Source organism: Stegodyphus dumicola, chromosome 8 (assembly GCF_044657685.1).
Source record: "Stegodyphus dumicola isolate Sdum_Otavi_A_Nest chromosome 8, ASM4465768v1".
Lineage (NCBI taxonomy): Eukaryota > Metazoa > Arthropoda > Arachnida > Araneae > Eresidae > Stegodyphus > Stegodyphus dumicola.
The window spans coordinates 152947210-152972826 of NC_140775.1; the positions used below are offsets into that span (position 1 = coordinate 152947210).

At 33.1% G+C, this 25617-nt stretch overlaps 1 long non-coding RNA gene across 2 annotated transcripts in view; it reads right to left on the minus strand.

Moving 5' to 3' along the window:
* LOC146996003 (uncharacterized) overlaps positions 1-25617 on the minus strand; it is a 263871-nt gene that overhangs the window by 103438 nt on the left and 134816 nt on the right. For both annotated transcript variants that reach the window (XR_015042903.1, XR_015042902.1), the window contains exon 3: positions 22878-22932. This is a non-coding gene — a long non-coding RNA (uncharacterized LOC146996003). The remainder of the gene's footprint in view (positions 1-22877; positions 22933-25617) is intronic.

The window sequence follows — 25617 nt, forward strand, 5'->3', positions numbered from 1 at the left end:
AACTATTTCTTTGTAACGCGACGGGAGTAACATTTCTCTAGGCGAAACTCTTGGACACATTCAAATGTAATTTTAAAAAAGATAAGCAATGATAACGGGGGGGGGGGGTGGAATCTGAATGCTTTCAGAGTTTATGTTACGCCCAAAAAGTAGGTGTGATTTTTTTCCCCCCATTTACATACACATATACGTTTCAAGAGCATTTGGGCTAAAAATATTTTGAAACAGCGTATGTTTCGAATTTCCGATATACAGTCTCGCGCGCTGGCTCATAAACTCCAAATTCAAAGTTCGGACTTCCAGGTAGGTATACATGTTCGGGTGGAGAACTATGTTATTCGAAATTTGATGTCTCTAGATACTTTTTTTTTTTTTTTTTTTTTTTTTTTTTTTTTTTTTATACAGTGCGAGAAACATAACATGCTTTCATGCAGATTCTTCATTATTTAATTTCTTTAACTATAATTCCGGGCTCTGATATTTGGTGGTGGTGGTAACAATTTGAAAAGTGGAACACCGTTTATAGTGAACCAACTCAAAATGCCAAAATGAAATTAATAGCTCTTCTAAGCGAATTGTCCCTTTGTGCTAATAAAGCGTACTATGGAGATGCATAAGGAAAAAAAAAAAAAAAATTTATTTTAGGACTCTTGTCTCTTTTTATATTTAACTAAAATTTATAATGCGTTCTTTCTTGTGTCCTCAACATCCACTTTCGTTATTTTTACAATGGAACAAGAAGGTTATGGAGAATTTATGTAATGATTTGGGACCTAAGCAGTAATCAGATTTTAGTTCAATGTTACCTTCTGCTTTATAGTATAATGTCTGTTACGTCTGTATTATTTACGGATATAATGGCCCTGCGTATACGCACGAATAAAAACTGTTAAAGCAATTCAGAATATTTGATCATGACCTTGTATCTGTTCAATAATGCGTTCTTAATAAATATTTCATCGGAACGTGATCATTCATTTCCTAAAGAATTTATAAATAAAAGCAGAGATAAAATGTTACACTTATTGTTCTTCAGCTTCTCGTGAACTAGTTTGAGACAATTAATCAGCTGTTTCTTGTTGGACTTTGCTTTGCAAAGAGCAAGCTTTTGTTTATGTTGACGCCTGCAAGCCTTATCTATCTATCTAAAATATGCACGGGGTTCCAGCATTATCGGTGATCTTGTATTGCTAGATTATAGATGATTTTGTAACAATTCTTTGTCACGAGCCATCGATTTTTGCAAGCAATATACTTTCCATGTGGTATCACAAGATTTCTCAAGGGAATCTTTTACGCAAATCAACCAAAGTCATGACTGTAGAGTCACAAGATAGAATACTCTTGGAAAAGTGATGCCGACAAATAGGATAAAGTTCCACTTCGTATAATTTGTTTCTTATCTGAAAAAGACACGTGCTTCTGAATGTTCTTACAGAATGAGATATCATTTGTAAGTGAAATCATAAGTTTAGAATAATTCAGCTTGCATGAAAAATAGTTAATGAGCTTGATTAGTTACAAATAAAAAATAGTTAATGAGCTTGAAAAATAGTTAATGAGCTTCATGGCTGCTCGAACAACAACTTCAAATGAACATTAGAACTCGAACGATGAAATGATTTTAGAAAATTTTTCTACCAATGCTTTCCCCGGAAAATTTTATACAAATAAGTATTTTATAAGAGATTAAATCTTAAAAAGATCTTATTAAAGATCGTCAAAAGTTATGATAAATATTAATGTAATCAGATTTAAATTAGAATTTTTCATCGCCTTGTGGAAGTGCGGAAGAATTCTAAGTATAACTGCGGCTGTATCTTATTCGGATATTGTTTTGGTATTCTAAATTTTTGGAATTTCTCTAAATACGTGTCTTTATTTAATTATTTATTTTGCGCATAAATTTCATTTCGCCACAAATTGTATAATTCAAAAAGTAAAATATTCATTTTGGAGGAAAAAATGCAAAGCATTCTTTTTCGACGTAGTTAAGCAAACAAATTATATTTTACTTTCTAAGTATGCAGCCTATCAATAATTTCATTCAAGATAATGTCATCGAAGTTAACTTTTATTTAAACATCTCCCAGAACCCAAAGCATTACTTTTATTTTTACTGTACTAATATTAAACAGACACATTACTTTTTATTTAGTATTAAAACCACAAATCTGACGTAGACACCACATGACTTCCTGTTGTTGTTACTTACGCTCACTTGTCTGAGAGCCCACGAAATTCCTCGTAACAAGGAGCGCAAGATTACGCCTGCCGTTGACAACAGCCTTGAGTACCTTACTGATGACAGTGTGATTTAGCCATGGAAGTCCTCCATGGAGTTAGCTGAGTTCCGCCCCCAATTTTGATGGAGAGCACCCCGAGGAGGGACAGATCCGAAGGTCTCCTACTCCTCTCCCGCTTCACCAAATCTATGGAGGTAGGAAGTAACCCCCATGACCATATCCTTTCTTACCTCCATGACCAAACCACACGTGGGGACTTTCGGCTGGCCGCCTATTTAGAGTACTGCCATGCCGCACTACACATTAACAACTACACATTAACACTATACATTAACAAACAGCTGTACCTTCTCTGGGATTCGCATCCGGGCCCTTCGGCACGGCAGTCAGCGACGCTAACCACTATACCGGTTGGCGGCACACAACTACCTTGTACAACCTATTAAATTATACAGACTTTTGCTGCACTTCATTTAAACTTATTTCCTCGAATTATTCTATTTTAATTAACAGATCCCTCAATGCAAACTGAAAATGACCTCAAAAATAGCAAATTTTGAAATTAAATACTATCCCGGTATCTCGGTCAATTTTTGTCGTACGGGAGTCAAATTTCTCGCATTTTAATTTTTTTATAACGAGTACAACATTTTCCAAAATATAAGGATAGGAACTGGGAGACCGTATTCAAAGTTAGATTTCGCTATTTGTCTACAATTATTATTATTATTTTAATTTATATTGCCAAAACATAAATATCGTCATTTAAAACATTTCTGTAACTGGAAGTAAACGACTACGACCGACGATTGCGAAGATAAAAGGTCAGGTAAAGACTAAGTCAGATAAGGGGTGGATATATGTATACATATTTGGTACTGCCAACTGAAATAAAAAAGGGAGGTGCACAACTAGATGTTATAGCAGTCCCATACATAAGATTTCAACGTTCTGCGATTAGTCGTTTTTGAGTTATGCGAGATACTTACGAGTACATACGTACGTACGTACCTACCGACAGACGTCCCCCAAAATCCTTTTTGAATCCATTTCAAATCCCTTTTACAACCCGTTTCGAAAAAAAAAGGCCCTTTATTCTGTCCGTACATACAGGCATCACGCATGGGGGAAAAAAAAAAAAAAAAAAATCGTCCAGTGGATTCAGGAACGGTGAAAACGTATATTTTCCTTGAAATTTGATAACCAAAATTTTTTGCTGTTACAAACTTACAGTTATGCTTTTTCGAAATTAAAGTGAAATAATACAATTAGAAATAAAATATGATACTGTTAAGTTTTGCATTTATGAGTTGTGATAAATTTAGAATCTTAATGTAAAAATCATTTAAATCAGTGTAGAAGCTAAAAAACTGAATAATTAACAACAGTTTTAATTTCAGCTGGCTTACAAAGCAGAACAAGCTATCCGGATACCTAAAGTCTGGATTAAGTCCGGATGTCTGGGTTTTTTTCTGCAACGATTAGTGGATACGAGAGAATGGAAAAAGTGGAGCTTAGTCCTGCACATCGATATGTCTTACAATAATCAATATTTTAAATCGATTGCGGAGACACTACTAATCGTTGCCATCATCTTTAATGCATTAATCACTGTCGCAACTGTCACGAAACCTTTCTTACGAGATATCCAAACGTACGATATTCATACATATGTTATGATGAACGCATACCAATGAGTTTGTATAAAAAATTTCGGTGTAGATTTAACTCCTAAAAGAACACCTTTTACTTCAAGCGGCTGGAATCAGAAGTCACCTCTCACGCATATTAGCTGTCAGAGAAGCCAAACTGAAGAGCCAGATGAAAAATTCATCGCTCTCTTTACGCTTAGTAAATTTTCTGCACAGTTTTGTTTATTTCAGTAAAAAAAAAAAAAAAAGTATAAATAGCACTCCAGTTCAAATTAAATATTCATTCGATGTATTATTTATTGATGAGTTTTTTCCCAAACTTAACTTTGTAACATCTGCTGCTTTTAAGTACAACTTTTTTATTTTAAATGTATGTTGAGCTTCTGTCATCAAGTTTATAGGAAACGATACCTTTTTTTCGGGGGGGGGAGCAGCAGTAAGTTTTATTAATTTCAAAATTTTTACCAGTTTCTTTATTTGCTTCTATGATGGAGAAAATAAATTAGAAAATTTGTGCATAACCAACTAGCATTTACCATCGTGAAAAGATTCGTCGTTGGATTTCCAGGTTAAGTGATTATTTTCTCGGCAAAACACTTGAAGATACAAAAAAACAGTTTTGTTCATATTTATTGAGTTATATAAGATCGAATGAGATAACATTTTTTTATCTTATTAAGTGATTTATTAGCGTTTTTTCTTGGATGTTTTACTGTCCCTACCGCAAATAAAATATTTAGTATATTATAAAGACGTTTCAAATCAAAGTTGTGCAATCTGACGGAATATATCTGGTTGCAACGGAAGTTTTCCGCCAAAAACAGTTCTTAATAAAGTTAGAAAAAAAAAAAAAAAAACGGAAAACAGTACCTTTAGTGCTGGTAGTAATCACCACCCATGTCTATGATTTTCTGCCAACGTTTTGGTAGTTTTACGTCCTGTGCAGAACGGAAGATAGTAAAGATGTAGCTGCGGGTATGAAAAAACGAAGAAGTCCGAAAGGAGCGATGTCGGGTTATATATGGTGGATATGGCAAAAGATCCCATTCGAGTCTGCACAGAGTCCAGCCGGTGAATGCAGACACATGTCATCTTGCATTATATTGATGGAACATTACCTTTTTGCGCCTGAACTCTTTTCGAAGACTTTCCTTGATAGCAGCGTCAACACGGACTAAGATCTCTCTGTACACCTTACTGTCGAGGCTTTTACCTTTTTCCAGATACCGCCATAAAAAGCATGATCATTTTGTTAGTCAAATTCCGCTTCGTGATGCTACCATCGGGCTCGCTGGGCGCAGATCAACCCTCTTTTCGGTCTGTGTTGTTGAAGTAAATCCACTTTTCATCACAATTGACGACCCGGTCCACAATTTGGTACTTGCCTTTGATATTTGAGCAGATTAATGCAGGCCCGAACACGTCTGTTCTTATCTGCTTGAGTCAGCTCATGCGGCACCCAGCGATTGAACTTGCACGTCAAGTTTATGCGATGCGTAGCGCGACTAATGGGCATGGCGCTAACGACTAACTCCTTAGCAAGTTCTCGAGTGCTTGCATACTGATCTATCTTCTTCTATAAGTTCTTGCAAGCGAGCCTCATCAACATCAGTAGTCTGGCCAGAACGCTCTGCTTCTTGAATGTCATAGTCCTTGTTTTTGAACTTTTGGTACCAAACCTTCACAGTGTCATATGACACAACATTAGTACCTAAAGATGTACACATGATTTGATGACATTCTGTGGTTGACTTTTTGCAATAGAACTGGAAGCAAATGATGGTTCTAATCTGGTAGCATGCTAGTTCCATTTCGGACATCTTGTACTTAATAATAACGATATTGTTATGCAAAACTCACATCACAGTGTTCTAAAGCAAGTCTCCTTCTTTCAAATGCCAAAAATCGACGTCAACGCCAACTGTTTGCGCAGATGATATTTGCGGTGGCGGGAAACTTTCTTTAAAACTCGATACTTACCATACTTGCAACTAAAATACATAATTTTCAAGTTATAATCCAAAATATAAAGTTTTCGGGCCTATACTCATCCTGCGATCAATTAGAACTTCGCTGGTTCACAAATAGGATTTTGCTAGATAAACCAGTTGTTAGAAAGGTATGACAAAGTGCTATTTTTTTAATCATTAAATACATACGATTCAGTATTATTTGTGGTTTCATTTAATCGCTATAGATCTTGGAACGAGTTATTCGCAGATACCAGATCACTACTTTCCCAAGAAATGAGATAATCTGTAATAGCACAAAATATATTTCATACACACTTTTATTTATCAAATCCTATTGAAAATTCATCTGCGCTAGCACGTCAAGAACACGTTTCCAGTTTATCACAAGCAATTTGTTTACAGGTTCAAAAGCTAGAAATATATATAGATCCATTTTTTCTGCACTATTTTATGGGAAATTAGATAAATTCCATACTTTGAATTGTAATTCTTGTTTATGCTTTGTTGCTTCAGAATAAAAAAAAAAAAGAAACAGAAATGGCGCTGTTTGCAGCACATTATTCGCTTTATTTACAAACTTTTCTTCAGAAAGTTTCAGAAAAAAACTATCAGATGTATCAAAATGTCATAAATAATCTCAAAAACGCGTCTGAACTTTCCAGTAGGATTATTTTCTAAAAATATTTGGTATCATAAATTTCGTATGAATAAATTTCACGGCACAATCAATTTTTTAAAATCTTTTTTTTAAGAATAAATCCTCAGATATATTAGAATGGAATAAATGTCTGATATAGTAGATCTTAATAATAATCTCAAAAATATTTTTGAGCTTTAAAATGGTACTACTTTTCATAAATATAGAGAAGTTCGTTGTATCAAAGAATAAACACATCCAGATGAAGACCAATATCCAAAGTTACCCCTCTAAAGTAATCAAACTCATCTATAAATATGTGTGGTTGTCAGAAAGGATTTACTGCATGTGATACCACAATTTTGGATAAAATGTGTCTGCATTTCAGCGTTACGTAAGATACTAGGGTGCAGATTAATTCTGAAATGACGCAGTTCAGATTGATATGTTATAAATAGTTACTAGTATGTTTAGAAGAAAGAAGTACCCAAAATAAATACAGAACGAAGGAATAATACAGAAAGAAGGAGCAACCAAAATAAAACGAAGAATAAAAGGGACTATTGTCAATTAAAATTAGAAATTTGCTTTACATATTTTCCTTTTACAGAATATTTGTCTAAGGGAAGGGGTGCCTAAAATTAATTGGTTAGTATTTACATTACAGATGGGTAAAACCACGAAAACAGCCAAGGTGGTTTTCCTCGTGTGTCCGCTACGTGGTTCAATCATGTTTCATTTCTCAGCCGCGGGAATCCGAAGTTAGATCGAACTATCTATATTCAACGGTACTTAGCCACAGATGGATTTAGTTTTTTAGTGAATCGCATTTATTCTGTACAAGGGTAAAGCTCAAATATATGTTTATCGTATCTTTTATGTGTTAAGCTGAAATTCGCAGAATCAGACTGATTTTACGAGACACGATTATAGCAGTTCACTGCAGAATAAACCCTAAATTTTTCAAGGATATCTCTCTCTCTTTGAATTTTCAGTGTCAAAAGCTTAAAAAAATCATCAATAATTTTCGAGTTATATGAGCTCGGAAATGAGAAATCTGACTACCATTCTATGGAGCTTTATTTCTCTATTCTTTACCAATTTCTTTTACTAATTGATAATTTCGATAACAAGGTCAAGGAATAAAAACTGACCTAAATTTCCCCTCCAGTAAAGGGGGCCTATTCATACAGAGATTCAACCCCAGAACCACCCCTCTAACGAATATCATTTCCATACGGTATCTCATAAATCAGGCTTCAAGCACCGATAACCATTTATCTCAATCAAGAAGTCAACCTAGTGCATCTTCTTCGGGGGTAAAGGGGCGTGCACTCCCTTTTAGAGTATTATTATAAGCTGCCCCTATATATTATATAGAGAGCGAGATCCCCCCTTCTTTCCTTAATTGATATAGTGTGATGGCCATTAGGAAGAGTTGATTCCGTCCTTCCTCATTACCTGCCTCTTTAATTGAGCTAATGCTAAAGAGATTGCAAGCTTGGTCACAGTGTGCGGTGCTGGACTACTTGCAGTGACGTCATCAGAGTGAGTCAGATGTGGTATAAATTGAGTTTTAACGATACTTGTTTGCCTCATCGTACATTCTCTCAAACGCAACAAATCAGTCCCCTTTCGTTCCATAAATCAAGATATAAGTAATTTTTCCGTCAACTTTCTATGTGTAATTAACTAAAACAAACAGTCAAATTAATTAAAAATTACAGTCACGGCTCCAGGACGAACAGTGTTCCCTGTTATAACGCCGGCTGCGTGGCCAGTATTAAACATGGGTTATAAAGCCGCTAGTCTTATGTTCAAAGGAAAGGTTTAGGAACAGAGAAAAAAATCGAATAAACCATTTTTACGTATCACATTCATACTATGTAGGCAAAAAATTAACAACAACAGAGCGGAAATATAGAATGTATAAATGCATTATGTAAATACGTGATGTCCTATGTATATATGTGTATGTAATTTAAAACCATATTATATTCACTTGTAATTATATCGACAAAATTGTGTCTCAGTTCCTAATTTTTAATTGTAAATAAGTTTTTTTTAGCGCATAGGGGCAATTTACCCAGAAAGGCTATTAACTTCGTTTTGGCATTTGCTATAAAACGGCGTTTCACTTTTCAAATCGTTGCCAACAAATATTAGAGCGCTGCATTATATTAAAAAAATTAAATAATGAAGAGTCTGCATGAATGCATGTATGCTTCTTGCATTGTGAAAAGACAACGGTAACTAGAGACAACAAATTATGAATGACGTAGTCCTCCACTCGAATATGGGCATCTGGAAGCCCAAATTTGGAATTAGGAATTTATTTTATTACCTATTTCCCGTTTTTCAAAACTTTAACGAATTTTTTTATTAACAAATTCAACGATTTCAAAGCGAGCAATAGCAACACTGTGTGGAGGAAAAAAAAGCGTTTTTACCTCCAGCGCGCGAGACTGTGTATCGGAAATTCTAAAGATATGCTCTTTTTAAATATTTTGGGATATTGTTTTTAAATTGAATTGTATGGTTTATATGGGAAGAACATAATATTTAATATATAAAGGTAACACACAAAACGTTAAAAACGCCTCTTTGGTCGTAATATAAAATCTGAAAAGATCCTAGATTTTTTTTTTCCTACCGAAATAGGATTTTTTTATAGTACCTCAAACAATGCAGATTTTACCGTATTTGCAATACTATTCTTTGAACACTTTTTTGCAGTACGTATACAAGATAATACTGAGAGTATCTTATTTATGGCATATGTAAATTGCATAAACATTTGGATCTATTCTCTTTCACTAATTAATAACATTAAGAATAGAAGCACCTGCCTAAAGGAAGTTAGTATTTAATCTGCAGGTATTAAAAAAATTTAAAAAATCTCCACACAAAATAAAATAAAAGAGCAAAGCATTTAGAAAATATTCCCCCTTCTGGGGCCATAAACGGGGTAATTTATAGCCCATTTGAAATACTCCCGTTCGCTCTATTCGCACTTCCCCTCTTTTCAAAATTAAAACACATCAAGGGCACATATTAAGAAAAAATTAATATTAATAAAAAACCTAAAAAATGGCCGAACCAGCAGTGGCTCTTGAGGCAGGAACACAGTGTTATACAAAGGTCGGAGAATTTTTTAATAAAATAAATTAATGAAAAATTTCTGGTTATAAACTGCTTCTTGGTCATTTACGAGCTCAAAGCTGAGTCTCAAGCAGAATGAACCCGCGTCACAGACTTATTTTTATACCACAGAAATATGTGCTTTATTAAATAGATTCTAGAGGTTCAGCATATATATATATATACACAGCAGCGCCTTGCTTTATATATATATATATATATATATATATATATTCATTTATAGCAAAGGATTTCCGTCTTTATTGCTTCCCGAAATGTTGGATTTTATGTATTTATTTATTTACTTTTAGCCCGACGCAAAGTTCGATTTTGGTGAAGTATTTTGGTATCCATCAGTGCATTATGGGTAGTTTTATGGCATACGAATTCAGAAGTTTTGTTGGAAAATTCCAGATGTAAGAATGCAGAAGAAGGCTTCAGCATATATTCGAAAGATAATTTTACTTCGAATATGCTTTAAAGAAGCTGAAATACTTCTGTTCTTTTGGAATGTCGCTTCGAAGTGACGGCGATATAAGCATTTATTAGATTGATTAAATTTTTTCAATATATTTAATCAAGAAGGAAAAAAATCATGCAAGTTAATTAAAATAATGGAGTAATTGAATTTATCTAAAAATTAAAAAAAAAGATATTTCTAATGAAATAAATAAAGCATATATCTGTATTATTAAATCATTAAGAATCTGTAAATATGCATGGATAAATGTATGCTCCTGGTATTGCAGAAAAGGTAATGAGAGCTACTGAATTTTAAAAATGTGTATCTTTCAAATTTCGAATTCCTTTTTAAATTTATTTCCTATTTTGTGCGAATTCAACAAGGCTTTGATTAACAAACTCACAGATATAAAAAGCAATTTCCCGTTACCAGTATTTGTCTTTCAAATTTAATCAACGAACTCATCTATTTAAATGCAATGTGTTGCCACTGTCCCAAATAAAATATTTTTATTTGTTTTATTTGTTGCCTGTGTGTTATCATTTGGCAAAGCATAAGGTATTTAATTTTTCTTACAAAATTATCTGTCTGTCACTGTATAAGGTCGGTTTGAACGCCTAGCAAGTACCATTTTTCTCCCTTCTTTCGGTATGCCTTCGCAATGTAATGGTAGCACATTCGGCGCGTATTTGAGAGGTCCAGGTTCGAGTCCCGGCTCATATTTAGTAATTCCTACTTACAAAAAAAAAAAAAAAAAAAAGAAAGATGAATGTACAGTGGCGCCCGAACTAAAAGGTGGTGGACAACAATTCATCACCAACATGATTTGGTGATTGGTTCTCCTAATCTTGAGTCGTCCTTAGAAGGGGGAGTATATAAGGTATTTTCTCCCTCCTTTCTACCTTCCTTCGTGGTTTGTAACGGTTAGCACACTTGGTGCTTATTTGAGAGGTCCCAGGTTCGAGGGGATTACTCATTTTTCCTGTCTCCAACCTCAAAATGACCTAATGTCCCTACAAATGATTAACAAACTGAGGGATTTAAAAGTAATCAACCCAGCTTTTCGTGTCTATTCTTATTTATTACGAGCTGAAAACATGACACTACATTTGCTTGAATCATTAAAACCATCATGTATATTTATTCTTTTTACAATAGCTGTTTCAGGCAGCTGGTCGACCTGGCTACTGGTATGAATAAAAAAGGAAGATTAAACTAAAGATTTTTAGGTAATTTGTTTGGCAAAATCTTATAATTTGCATAGAGTTTCACGCTCGCAACCATTGCTTTCGTTCTTCCCATGCGATATTACTTCTTTTTTTCACCACGCGTTTTGGTCAACCTGAAAACTAGATATCATGAAAACAAAGAATTGGAAATGCATTAACTGAGTTCCTAATTCTTGCTCTAGAAATATTTAATCACTTTAAAAACAATACAAGCAAAGATCAACCAATTAATTCTGCGACTGTTTAAGAAATCTATCTGAACTTACCTGGAGACCACAACGTACCCTTTCACTGATATCAGTGTTGATACTCTGTAGCTTTCTTAAGCATTGTTTCTTTAATTAATCTTTAGTTGGAGTAAGAGAGAAGTTAAAGACGAAAAAGAAAGATGTTTGCCTGGGAAGCTGGCATTCCGTTGTCGCGACCTTGGATCCAAGAGCGCCGTCCCGATCCAAAAGGCAATAAACTCCTCACCATCTATTTAGAGCTATTGTCAAATAGCACTTTTTTTTCTCTCCTCCCCTCCACTTTGGAACACTTGGATGTTCGCCCAAGAGGAGGACAGCAAATCATCCCGAGATTTGACCTCGGGAAGAGAGAATTCCGCAACAACTCGATTGTTTTAAATAGGCGGAGGATAAAGGGTACATATATAAATTGTTAGCCACCACTTTTCCTTTAAAACGAAGTCTCAGGACGTACTATTTTATTTTATTTATTTATTTATGTATTTATTTTTTAAATTTCTTAAAATGTATCCTGGGAAAAACGTTAATCACTTCGGCTTAAAATCTTTTATTAATCGTGATCACAAGGGACAAAGCAGTAAGATCGAGCGACTTCAAATCCTCGCAAACGAGCAAGCTACATGGGAGCTTTCGGGCTCTTCTCTAAATTGCTTTATAGAATTCTATATATCTATATATCTATATCTATATAAATGTAAAGTGTCCAATATCGAACCTCTTCAGAATTCTTTAGAATTATGGCCAGTATTTTATAGCTGGATCAAAGATCTCTATGGAATTCAATAAAATTTTAGATGTAGTTTCTTTAGAGTTACGTAAAGAGATTTTATAGAGATATGTGTAGCTATTCTATAGAAATCTATGAAATTGTAGTACAAAGAGTTTCTTTTTCCTGCAGTATTTCCTTTAAAACTCCTTAAAAATTATGCAGGTAGACCAAACTTTTTCAATCAGTTTACATACTATAATCAAGTTTAGCAGAAACGCATATAGTGTTTTTTTTTAATGAAATGCTGATATAAAAATTAATCTAGAAATGAAAACATTTGATAAGTTTGTTGTTTCCCAATATTTAATGCATTTTCTTCTATATTAAAAAAATCTTTAAAAGAATGGTCAGTGTTGGATTTGATTGGTACAGGAAATATACTTTTCCTAATTTATCCTTATATCCATCTATTGAATTTCATTGAGCAGTACTTTGTAAATTTAGCTTATATGTTGCTTCGAGTTCAAAGTGTACGGTCGAATAAAATCATCGCATAGTAGATTTTAATGAATTCTGATAAAAATGTGCATCATTGCTTTTAGGACTTTTTTTTTCTTTAAAGAACTTTTTAAAAATGTCCAAATGTCCTTAAGCGCTTAACAAATAAAAATGTTACCAATACATTATTTTATTTAAAGTAAAATTCCAAACTCTTTTCTGGCACTGCAGAGAAACTTCACCATTTCTCTTGAAAACAGAATCAGCCCACCAGCGGCCGAGCGGTAAAGTCGCTGAACACTGGTAGTTCGTTCCGAGGTTCGAATCCCGCGAACGGGCTGGCTGCATGGACGTTTTCGCGGTTTTCCCCACGTGTAACGTGTATACGAGCCAGTTTCCCTTAGAAAGTCCTCCACGAAGGCATCCCTCCTCTTAGGCAGATAGCCCTCGAGGCTTTGCCATAATCACACACATACACACATACATACTTGAAAACAGAATCATTTTCACACCTCATGTCTCCCAACAAGAGGACTTTTCCAAATTTTATCAAAAGCTTGCATATTAAACTTCTATTTACTAGTTTTATGTAAAACAGACATAAACACTTCTTCCCTTCTCGTTCAGTTTAATTGAAGGCAGACAGCATAAAAAATACTTCATATAACACTGATACACCCCAGAAAAAGGTAAATTTTCAAGAATTAAACTAGTAGTATTGACTGATACTGAATAAGGAATAACTGTATAATAAGCTGAGTAGAGAAGGTTTATTTTCCTTGACAGAACGAAACTCGTTCTTATGATGTAACAGTTAACACATCAGAAGAGTTAAGTAGGTCTCGAATTCTACTGTTGCCAAATGAACTCTTTATTTTCTATTATTTCTGGACCTCAAGTCGTTTCTTAGGACAATATATTAAACCAGAAATATTTGTACATGTGCAGATAGTCCAAAATACAATACTAGATTCTTGCGTTATTAGCTGAAGCAGATTGATTGATAAGAACTGTCCTGATACGTGGCGTTAGTGTTAATGTTTATTTGGTTTTTCTAGTAGACTTTGCAGAAGTTTAAGAAGTGTAAAATACATATCCCTTCCCTCATTTTGTTTGGGGGTAGTATAATATTAATACTTGTCAATGAATGTTGTGTTTTGTATGCATGTTCAATAAGTTATAATGTTTCCCCAGATCATCAAAGAAGGAAGAAAAAAGAAAGGGCATGAATTTCACTTTACCTTCACCGTTCCGAATTGGAAGTTAGATGTAATGGATTTAGAAGTTTTGTAGTGTTCCTCCCTTTTGTCTAATAACTGAGTGTTGAGGAATCCAGTGAACAGCTAAGCGATAAAGGCCTGCAGTATTTTCTATAACAAGTATTGCATGAATTTATTGGAATAAGATCTCGCGTTTGACTAAAATCATGCCAAGATATTAAATTTTGTAAAATTTGGTGCGAAATTTATGGAGGAATTCAGGCATTTATCTTGGCGCATTTTTTTCAATTTGTGCCGAGAACAATTCACTTGGCGAACTTCTTAATATATGGCAACCTATTTTCCTTTCCCTTCCAGAAGGCGGAAGAAAAAGGCACCTCGCTCCTACCTTTTTACATTGCGCGTGAGTGAAGATCAAATGTGCCTACCACATTTGATGTTTTATCGCTTTCAACAAATATGCCAAATTTCAAAACGCACCAATATATAAATTCGCGTATATCTTCGGAAATTTTTAATTTTGCAGGTATGCTTAGAAATACGTCTACTTTAAGATGATAGGAAAATTTTTATAGATTATAATTCAAATTTTGTTTGAAAAAATTTATAAGAATTATTTAAAATTACAAATTTTAAAATTAAATCATAAAAAATGGGCAAATTTAATTTGGAATGAACCTGAATTTCGAAATGTGAAAAGAAGAATCAAATAAGTTTAATAAAAAAAGAGAGATTAATAAATATATATATATAAACATTGAGTAGCTAAAATTTTGAAAGCTAATTTTTTAAAAACTACTCGTGCGATTTTTACAAAATTTGGTAGGTTGGCGTAATTTGAGTCTTAGAATCGAAATATGGAAAAAATTGCCATGTGATTTCAGAAAAAGTCCGATTTTGTGTTAAATACGTATGTTAGAAGAATGCTGTATATAAATGTAATACATATCCTAAGTTGCACTTTCGGGACATGAAAAACGCAAGTTGAATTTCATCAATCGGCCCAGTAAAACAGGAGATATAGAACCACTTTTTTTTTTTTTTTTTTTTTTTTTTTACGCAGTGTACATTACTCTATTTAGATGCTTAGTAATTACATTAACTTATTCCTGAATCCTTCTCAATAACAAGCAGCACTGAAAAGTAGAGTGTTTGCTGTGCCTACCGTTAAGGTTACACATAAAAAGTTCACTATGAAAATAACAAGCAAGGACTAAAAATCAAGGACGAAGAATGCCTTCAAACAGAGCGTAATACTCAGAATTGAACTGTTTTCTCACCAGGCTATGAACGTTCTTTTAAACAATATTTCCTGTAAAGAGGCGAGGGAAAGCCAAACCCCTTTCCAAAAAATAAATATGAAACTTTATTTACACCTTTGAAAAATTCCTGCTTTTTTGGTTTCCGCAGGTGAGTACACATCTAGAAAGGTAATATTTCCGAAGTCTCTGACCTCTCGTTAACAAAGTGGGTGTATTATTAACTTAATAAAATTAAGAGAATTTTGAACCCAACCTCTTTTTTTTTTCTTTTTTTAATAGTCCAAAAGGACGTTATTCTCGAATGAAATAATAGTCACGAAACGATATTTAATTTAAAGAAATTAAATAATGAAGAATCGGCATGTGTGTATGTATGTTTCTCGCATTAATAAAACACAATCTATCAAATTTTAAATAATATAGTCCTCTAAGCGAACCTGGGCAGAAGCTCGAATTTTGAATTTCGAATTAGTTTTATCATCTATTTCTAATTCTGTAACACTTTAACGAATTTTTGACTGACAAACTCAACGATTTCGAAGCTCGAAGCGAGCAGTTGCAACGCTGTACGGAATAAAACACTTTTATCTCCGGCCTGCGAGACTGTCTATTGGGAATTCTAAAGATATGATGTTTTTAAATTTTACGATTTTGCTGTTAAATCGAATTCTCTATTTTAAGTCCCGTTTATTACAAAACAAATGTCATCAAAATATTCTTTGCAATAAAATAATTTATACCCAAAATATTACTCAGTAATTCATTAAGTAATTCAGACTCTGAAAACTTTTACTGAGACGTTTACCAAATACCAAATTTGTAAGAGGTTAAGTCATTTTTCTCGATAAAATACACAAGAAACGTACTTTTCATTTTAAGGTCGCATAAATACTGAATTTCATCAAATATAGAATTTTAGACTTAAACATTATTAAAAACGGTAATTTGAATCAATGCTTTTATTTTTTTTTGGGGGGGGGATGTAAATATATTTTAAATCTTCATTCGAAAACTCAACATACTTTGCAATGTTAGAGCATATGTGCGTACAATATACCTCTATAATCACTCAGTACCTCATGTATCACTAAGTACCATTTAATCACTCAGTACACCTCGTGTAAATTTAATCATATGAGGAATTTATTTTTTATTAATTTGACTATAAAAGAAATTTTGGTTAATTCGACTATCAAAAATAATTTTATTATTGTGATAAAGTAAAGCAACATAATAAGAAGCAAAAAATACGAGTAGATAACTATGATCTTTCCTAAAGTGAAAAATAGGGTATTTTTTTAATAAAGAGATTCGGCTTTCTTCGTACTTCGTAAATTTTATGATCGTTTTGATACCTAAATCGTAAGTTCCTATTTATTCCAGTCACGATATATGCTTAGAAAAAGAAATCTTTACTTTATCTGACATTTAAGCCGATTATCGAAAGTGCAAATCGTAGAATGTTTTAAATAGAGTTCAGATTTAAATTACTACCGAAGTAGAGCTTTAAAATCCAAATTGCTTAAGATGAACGGAAGTTTAAAGTAAACAGACTTATTTAGAATTTGTTGGTTTTCAAATGTTTATAAAAATGTGAAAGCATTTCCTGCTGCTTAACTCGCAGTAATGTTTAACGAGTATGTGTTGGCAACGGTTACTTTACTCTGATCGATTAGCAAAGCTAAAGACACAAATGCGTAGAAATTTATCTTAATTAAGTGCTTAACGATTCTGAAATGTAATGTAGTCGCTAGAGTGAAGGAATTTAAGCGAAGGGATAAGTTTGTAACTTTCTTTTAATTGTGTTTGTCCTCATGTTTTACAACTTTTCTATCAGTTCGTAACGTACATTTATTTTTCTTTTCTTGAAGCTTTCAAGCGAGACTCAGTTAGCTTTCATCGTAATTTGAATGCGCTGAGTTTTATATTCTTTTTTATTCATCCGCATTATTATCAGATAAAGTATAAGATTTTAGCATTAGATCTGCTTTAAGCAGACTGAGGCGAATTTTTTAAATGACAGCTAAGTATGTATTATCTTGTGCATTTGTATGCCAAATTCAGTTACAGTTGGATTTTTGCTTTTTATTGATTTATATTTATATTTTATTTTCCATTATAATCTGATTAGTAAAAAAAATATTATGAGTCATATAAATATTTGGAAGTATTTTGGCATTTTCCCATTTCTATTTTTGGCACATTCCCACTTGATATTCCCATTTGGGATTAACCCTATCTGGCACAGGCATATACGATTATATCCGAACTGACACGGGCATATTTCATTAATACGGTGTGCGACAGCGTTCATAGCGTAATTTAACTTGCGTATACAATGACATACTGTATGAATGCGCGACAGCTCATGCCGAATTCGTGTACTAATGAGCTGCCATTTCGAATGTGATAATGATATGGATCGGTGAAGCGCATATCATCGTGCCTTTGCTGTTGAAAGTTATTTCAAGAATAACTACTCTGTTATTGCTACCCAGCGTCTATTTCGGCAACATTTCAACTTGGGACGTCATGGAAAAGTTCCAGATGGACAGACCATTGCGACAGACATTTCCAGGTAGAGTAATTCCCCGTTTTGGTGACATTTCCTGGCCACCTCGCTCACCTGATCTTTCATGTGCAGACTTTTTCCTTTGGGGCCACCTGAAGCAAAAAGTTTTCCGAATACGCTGTGCCACCATTCCTGAGTTGAAGGATCGCATCAGAACTGCCGTCGGCAGTGTCCCAGAGAATACATCACGCCGAGTTATGGCAAGCTTCCAACGCCGCCTAGATGAATGTGTTGTACAGAGTGGGCATCATTTGACAGGCATCATATTCAAAAAGTAATCCACGCAATGGGCAATGACTTACACATTAGTGAATGGCATACCTTTAACTGTTAATTAACATAAGAGGTAATAAATAAATTACAGTTACTGCCTTATGGTGTGTTTTTAATATCCTACTATGAACGCTGTCGCACCCTGTATATGCGTTTGTAATGCCAAGGATATATTAATTGTTATAATATTAATAAGCTAGGTGGTAAGTACAATACTAAAAAGACCAATTTTGGTCAAAAACTTTTGCGCAATTTGCTGAAAAATTAAGGAAATGAGAAGAGAAATTGTAGTTAGCTCGCCAAAAAGTTACCAGGAGTTGTGGCTCCAAGGAAAAGTTCAACACAGTTTTTTAAAAAACAATGACATTGAAGGGTGAAAAATTAGGCTACACGCGAAATAAAATTATAAAACACAGTAAAATACAATCGTTGGATACAAGTTAAAGGCAAAAAATACATTAAAAATCTATCGATGTGACAATTTAAAACATATAAAAACCAATCGATGGAACAAGTAAAAACAAATAAAACAAATAAAAAAATATAAAAATTATAAAGCGGAAAATGGTAAATTAGCTCAATTCGAGGTCCAACCTGGCTTTTCAAGAGAAATTTCTGGCTAAACGTCGAACCAAGCTAACTCCATTACGCGTTTCGCCGAAACAGACAATTGGAACTTTAGCTTTACGAAATTTTTTAATTAATTAGATAAATTGTCCTAATATTTTTTTAATATAATTTAAACAAGGTTCCCTTAAATTTTAGCTTGATTTTACACCAGAGTTATCATTATGCAAGTGAAATGTGTTAGTCAGAAACCAATAGAGATTTAAAATAGACTGCAGGAAAAAGAATTATTAAAGATTTTGCACAGGAAAAGTAGTCTTCGATGAAGTTCCATATAAATAATTTATAAAATATAAAAATAAATATTTTAAGTAATCTACACTATTAAAATCTGTAATTGTCTGCCTATCTGTTTTATTATCTCCTCCGGAAAGGCGGGAAGTTGAGCTTCGAGACAGGTACCGCCGGATCCCAAAAATTCTTGGGAAGTCATTTCGACTATTCTCATCTTCGAGCGATTTTTAATTAGAAGAGAAATTAATAAAAAAACTCTGAAAACGCTAATTTTCGCCCTCATTTTCCCGATTGGCAAAAATCACTGGAGATAAAAATTGTGCGCTGCAGATAAAAATCTGCTTTATTTCGAAAAGTTTTGCTACTTCTCGCTTTCAAATCTTAAAGTTTGTTATTAAAGGAAAAAAAAAATCTGAAAGGTTTCAGATTTTAAATTACGTCCAAAGGGGCGTTTTTTAAACGTTTTGTGTGTCACCTTTATTTATTAAATATCATGTTCTTCGCCCTTAAACATAAAATTCAGTTCAAAAACAATATCACAAAATAATTTTAAAATGAGCATTTGTTTAGAATTTCCGATACACAGATTTTGCTGGCTAGAAATATATATATATATATATATATTCGGCCCCGTACAGTTTCTCCATTGCTCACTTTGAAATCATTGAATTTGTTAATCAAAAAGTCGTTAAAGTTTTACAAAATATGAAATAGATAATACAACAAACTTCCAATTTGGGCTTCCAGATGCCCATATTCGGGTGGAAACCTACGTTGTTCAAAAGGTAATGGATCTAGGTACCGTTGTATTATCACAATGCGAGAAACATACATACATTCATGCAGATTCTTCGTTACAGGGCTCTAATATATGGTTGCAACAACTTGAAAAGTGAACCGACATTTGTAGAGAATCAATGCAAAATGCCAAAACGAAATTAATTGTCCTTCTTGGTAAATTGGCCTTTGGACTAAAAATTTGTAAATTTTATAAAATATGAAAAAAAAAAAAAATCTGAAATGTTTCAGATTTTAAATTACGTCCAAAGGGGCGTTTTTTAACATTTTGTGTGTTACCTTTCTTTATTAAATATCATGTTCCTCGCACTTAAACCATAAGATCCAGTGCAACAGCAATATCGCAAAATAGTTTTAAAACGAGCATATCTTTAGAATTTCCGATATAGAGACTCACGCGCTGGAGATAAAAATGTTTTTTCTGCACAACGTTGCCATTGCTCGCTTTGAAATCCTTGAGTTTGTTAATCAAAAATTCGTCAAAGTTTTAAAAAATAGGAAATCGATCATAAAACAAATTTCAAATTTCAAATTTGGTCTTCCACATGCTCATATTCGTTGGAGGATTACGTTATTCAAAATTCGATGACTCTATGTACCGTTATTTTATGACAATGTGAGAAATATACATACATTTACGCAGATTTTCATTATTTAATTTCTTCAAATATAATGCAGGACTCTAACATTTTATGGCAACAGTTTGAAAAGTGAACCGACATTTATGAGTCCGACGCAAAATGCCAAAACGAAACTAATAGTCCTTCGGGATTCAAATCCCTTTGGACTAAAAATAGCATCGTCAAACTTTAAACATATTATTATTATACTTGTATAAGGTCATATTCTGACTTTGAAGGAAGCACGCGATTGCATGTGACATCATCGTATGTCGAAAATCTTTCATTAATGTTAGTATTTTAAGTAAATAGCAGCTGCTAACAACTTTTTTGTTTCAGGGTAGTATAACTGTCACGACGTATTATTGCCACGTTAATTCTTTTAATGATATTGAGAAAACGTTGTTATATTACATTAAATTTAAATTATGACGTCATACGTATTAACCTGAGGTGTCAAAAGTTTTGTTTCCTGGTTTGGCAACAAAAAAAACAAATATATTTGTGAATTGGTTGTTTCTTGTAAAGAACGAACTGATTTCATTCATGCCGAAACGTTTCTATACATTTGCTTTTCAGGGGTAAATTAGAACTTATAAATTTTGCTTTGGCTGCAGCCCGCTCATCTGGCGGGCTTACCCGCTAGTATGATACTATATTCTATGCAATAATTAGTTCTATGTAATCTAAATAATGTTCTGTATAATAATTGTGTAACCCTTCATCAACCGTTCCTAGAATTATCGTTTTCCTGCAGCGCACTATTTCCCTCCTAAATTCATAAATTGGCATTTATACAAAAAAAAAAAAAAAAAAAAAAAAAAAAAAGATCTGTGTTACCTTTCTTTGGTCTATAAAACTGGCAACACAGTAAATATTCGCATGTGGTCGACGTGTAAGTTATTAGCCTCGTTTGCGAATGTTTTACCGTTGCAATCGCATATAAGTTTATCTCTGTTTATTTTCAGGGTCTTCAGAGTTAGTTCTCAGTTTGAATTTGCAAGGAATTCAAATGGAAGAAGATGTAGAAGGAAAAAAAGAGCAGAAGAAAACGCCGAAATTGGCAAAGCTTTACAAAAAGTATAAGCTTTTTTATATGTGAAACGGCAAGCAATGTGAGTCGTAAACACATTTTAAGTCTCGAGTATTTTCAGTTGAAACAAAATTCAGCCAAGTAGTCAACGACACAGACAGCCTTTTTTTTCGGGGGGAGGGAGATAAAAACTAGTTTTTTAATATAATGTTCTTATAGGGAAGGTAATAAACACTTTTTATTAACATCATATTAATTACTTAACAATACATAAGAGTTTCTAGGTTTAACTTTCTTCCCAAATGTACAATTTTCCTTGAAAAATCGAAATTTCGCTGCATTATTAAAAGGTAAACAAACAACAACAAAAGTGAAAAGTAAAAAAAGTTAAAAGAAAGAAAATTTAAAAGATTCGGATTTTAACACTGCATCAGAGGATTTGTTAAGGTTTTTTATGCTCCCGCTGAGCATCGCAGGTTACCAATCTGTCCTTGGATTCGATTTTGCTAACGCAATTTTTTATTTTTTTAGCCTTATTTTTACACATCGCTTTCTTCGCACTTACGCCGCATACCATTCAAGAGCAAAATCACAAAATATTTAAAAATAACATATTTTTACAATTTCTGACAGAGTGTTAAGGGTTGCCATACTTTTTTTTTAAATTTTCGTGATATTATTTCTTTTAAAACTGACCACTCGAGTGGCCGGCCGTCTAAAAGAGTTATCATAAAAAAGTATATAATGATTTTAATGAGTCCATTTAGTGTCATGTCATGAAAATATTTAATATTTATATTTCTTGATTTAAATGCAGTTTTATTGAAATCAATCAAATTAAAACACAGAAAATATATTTTGAAGAACTGCGTTTATTGCTTTTCATTCTCTTGGTTTATTACTTAGTAATAGAAACGAGTGGAGATTACCATTATTTTATATGAGGCAGAAGCAGAGCACTGCTTTCAAATAGCCGAATTTGTGGCCTAAAACTGATAAAGATAAATATTCAATGGCAACAATCTGGCTCTGGCTGTAAAAATGTTTTATATCGAACAGTATGCCGCTTCTTGCTTTCAAATTGCTAAATTTTTTACACAAAAATTTTTTAAATTTGTACGAAATATGAAATAATTTGAAAACAAATCGAAATTCAAAGTTCGAACTTCGAGGTGCCCATGTTCGGTTGGAGGAATACTCATATATAAAATTCGGTAGCTTGCCGTTTTCCCGCAGTGTGAGGAACATACGTACATGCAATACATACATACATAAAGATTCTTCATCAGTTATTTTCTGCTTTTAAATAACACATGTCAATAACATTTAATGACAACCATTAAAAAAGTGATTCGGATAAAATGTGCGTTTCGAGACCAGTAGCCCTTCTAATGTGAAAAAGAAAACAAAAGAAAATGAAGGGGAGGAACTTAAAAACTTACCGCTTAGAGGGATGAGACTATGCTTCAGATTCCTTCTCATCTTGACAAATTTCACCTGCAAAAAATAAGTCACTTTACTGACATATCATGATAAAATTACAAATGCATACATATAATAAATGGTAAAAAAAAAATTAGATTTAGAAAGTCTGATAGAATGTTAACTGCATCAGGAAATATTGTGGTATCATCAGGAAATATTGTGGTATCATCACTTTTTACTTCCTTGTACGAAGTAAAAAAGAAGTACTGTAAACGCAAAAAATTTCAGGCATCATATTTCAACGCAAATACCCATTTTCACCACTATCGAATGCAATTTAACAATGTTTTTGCGTGACATCTGTACGTAAGCAAGTTTTATTATTTAGAATTAAATTGTACTTAATCCGTTGTAAAATTTATTCGAAGAAATAAGTGTTTAAGATTTACTTCATAATTTTTAATACAGATATTTTGAGTTTTAATGTATTTTTGCCTTGTCGGGAAGTGAGAACAGAATTAATTGAATGAGAAATACTGAATCGTCTGTGAAAAACTGTTTCTTTTTTGTTGTTGTTGTTTGTTTGTTTGCTTAACTTCTTTTATGCATCGTTTTAGATTTATTATAGTATTTGAATAGAACATGTGGCAACGATTAGATAATTCTTCAAATGATATAAATTTATATGCATTCTGATTTATAATATGAAAGAAATGTAACTCTATTAAGTGAAGCTAGTGGCAGAGTGTCGCTGGGGTAAACAAATATTGTGAATTTTAAAGTGTGTATTTATTCTGTTGTGGTTTGTGCGCTATCAACGAAGTAGATTTAATTCAATCCAATAAGTTTAAATGAAATGCAAGAAAAAAATGGGTATAATTTAATATTCCGTACAAGGAAGTCATGTGGTGCACACATCAGATTTTTTCTATGTGGATACTTATTAGTTGAAAACAGACGTCTAAAAAGAAAAGTTTTCCCCTTTTAAATTCTCTCTCAACCGTGGTAACGCATCACGCTGAAGAGATTCGAATTCCAGAATTCAAGATCCCTCTTTAGTTACGGTTAAAGCGGGTGCGTATAAATAAGCATATGAATAAAAAGTTTATTCGTATAATTTTGTCTTAAATGGAGTGGGAAAATTCGTTTTTCTGCAGAAATAATGACGTATGTTGCAAATGCAAACAAGGTGACCTGTAACCTTGAGTAACCAATTTTAAACTAATTAAACGAAGCTCTTTGTATCAAATATGTGAGAGGAATTCTAGATGTATCTGAAATTTTCTTTCAGCAATTCCTTTAAATGTGTTTCCTGTAATCTATAAGTTCCATTACGATATTTATATTTAATCTATGCGATGCAGGAAATTAATTTCAAGTTGCATTCCATTTCGATTTAAAGACCATTTTCAAAGACATGTAATCAATCAACGTTAAACGTCGCGAAGAAAACAATGTAAAGGAGAAAGATCGTAAGAGAAAAGAAAGCAAGGCGAAAACCTCGTAGATCTAAAGCATTGTGATCTAAAGCATCGTCGTAGAAAATAAAGCACTTTTTTTCAGAAAACTTCGCAATTTTTAAATATAGCCGAAGAAAATATCGTAGCAAAAAATAAAACACCCAAATCATCGCCTGATGATTATCGCAGACATGTGTTTTCGGACTTGAAACGTTTTTAAATACATGTTCACATAATTATTTATGAGCGCAAGAAAGAATGAAGAAAATTTCTGTCTCTTTATATTTCATGTTCTTGAATTAGCTAATAAATTGATACGATCTAGCCTTTTTAGGTCACGTAAACTAAACTAGATCCTACAAATGAACGTGACGAATTCTCGCCCAGGCGTGAATTAAATACTAGCATAGAAGAAGGGTGAAAAGAACCCTTTATTAATTCAACTTCAGAACAGGAAGGCACGTACTTCGTGCTTTGCAGTAAGACCGACCACTTGCGGTGAAACTTAAATGTTGTAACATAATTCAATTCAAGTCTAAATAGAATAATGCTGGATTAGCACGTTAAGTTACAGCTAACTTAGGTTGACTCAACAAAACCTAATTGCTCTGGAACTGAATTTTATGGTTTAAGTTCGAAGAACATGATATTTCATAAATAAAGGTAACGCACGAAACGTTAAAAAAAAAAAAAAAAACGCCCCTTTGGGCGTAATATAAAATTTGAAAGCTTTCAGATTTTGTTTTTCTTTAGGTTCGTCATTCGCCTTCTTGCACCATTTACCCCCCCCCCCCCCTCTGAAGAATAAAGACTTAGAAGCTAAATTTCTGCTTGCTTCAAATAATGCAGTTTGAATAGCAAAATTTTGTGATTTTTTCTATTTTTCCGATTACATTGCTTCATTTTTAATGTTATGACTGAATCACATACTTAAAAAATTTCTTTGATCCTTAAAAAAATTCTGTTTTATAGTAAAAACAAAATTTCTTGTTCTGGTTTCACAATTTTACAGTTGCAACTGTGGTAAAATTAAACACAGAATTTTAGCGAATTATTTCCCTGGTAGCTCTTTACTAAGGTCATGTCATTACTGATTACATTTTTCATGGCAAAAGAAATTCATTAGCAGTTACCTATTAAAAATATCTACTCGAATAATGTTCTCTCACTCGATTTTCAGCTGTCACGTATTCTTTGCATCCAGAGAAATCTCCAGGACACCCCTCCATTCTACATAGTACAGCCACCCCCCCAAAATATATAAAAAAGGAAATATGCAATAAACAAATAAGCTACT